The following is a 234-nucleotide window of genomic DNA, read 5'->3' as shown; positions in this document are numbered from 1 at the left end:
TTGAACACTAATCTAGCTATTAACTAGAGGCCTGCCGTACGGCTGATTTGACGCCGGCTACTGCAAGCGTCTCACAAGTACCATCTTGATCCAATTTGCTAAAAGATAAGGTACTATATGTTGAAATCGAAGCACTGCTTCTGGTAGAAATTTTGTGTATATGATATAAAAAATAAAAAATAAAAAAAAAGTAAGCACCATTGTAAAACCAATAGCTTCCTCACTCCGCTCAGA

Source organism: Acyrthosiphon pisum, chromosome X, assembly GCF_005508785.2.
Source record: "Acyrthosiphon pisum isolate AL4f chromosome X, pea_aphid_22Mar2018_4r6ur, whole genome shotgun sequence".
NCBI classification, from domain to species: domain Eukaryota; kingdom Metazoa; phylum Arthropoda; class Insecta; order Hemiptera; family Aphididae; genus Acyrthosiphon; species Acyrthosiphon pisum.
Note: the sequence above shows the minus strand (reverse complement) of the source record.